Source organism: Pterocles gutturalis, unplaced genomic scaffold, assembly GCF_000699245.1.
Source record: "Pterocles gutturalis isolate BGI_N339 unplaced genomic scaffold, ASM69924v1 scaffold32970, whole genome shotgun sequence".
Lineage (NCBI taxonomy): Eukaryota > Metazoa > Chordata > Aves > Pterocliformes > Pteroclidae > Pterocles > Pterocles gutturalis.
In genome coordinates, this window is record NW_010146929.1 from 24,918 (window position 1) to 25,271 (window position 354).

Below are 354 nucleotides of genomic sequence, written 5' to 3' on the forward strand. Positions count from 1 at the left end.
TGCAGCAGCCGGTGGGATGCAAACCCCATGTCCTGGGGTCCTGCACAGATCCTGCACCCCAGGATGCGGTACTGCTGCTTCCCTGCCACTGCCATAGGGAAGGGTTGTGGCTCTCAAGCAGGTTTCGTTAGGATGCCATCAGCTGTTGCATAACGAGCTCTTCTGCTCCGGGAGCCATGAGCTGGCCCCGCACCAGGGCTCCATTCTTAGCGAGGGTTTACCTCAGGGCCCTGCAGGCGTGACAGGCTGCCAGTGCCACCTGGAAAAAAAATTAATCATGGAAAACTCGTAGCACTCGTGCATGATGTGGTTCCTTGGCTTTTATGAGCCATGGCTTGGGCATAAACCACCTCT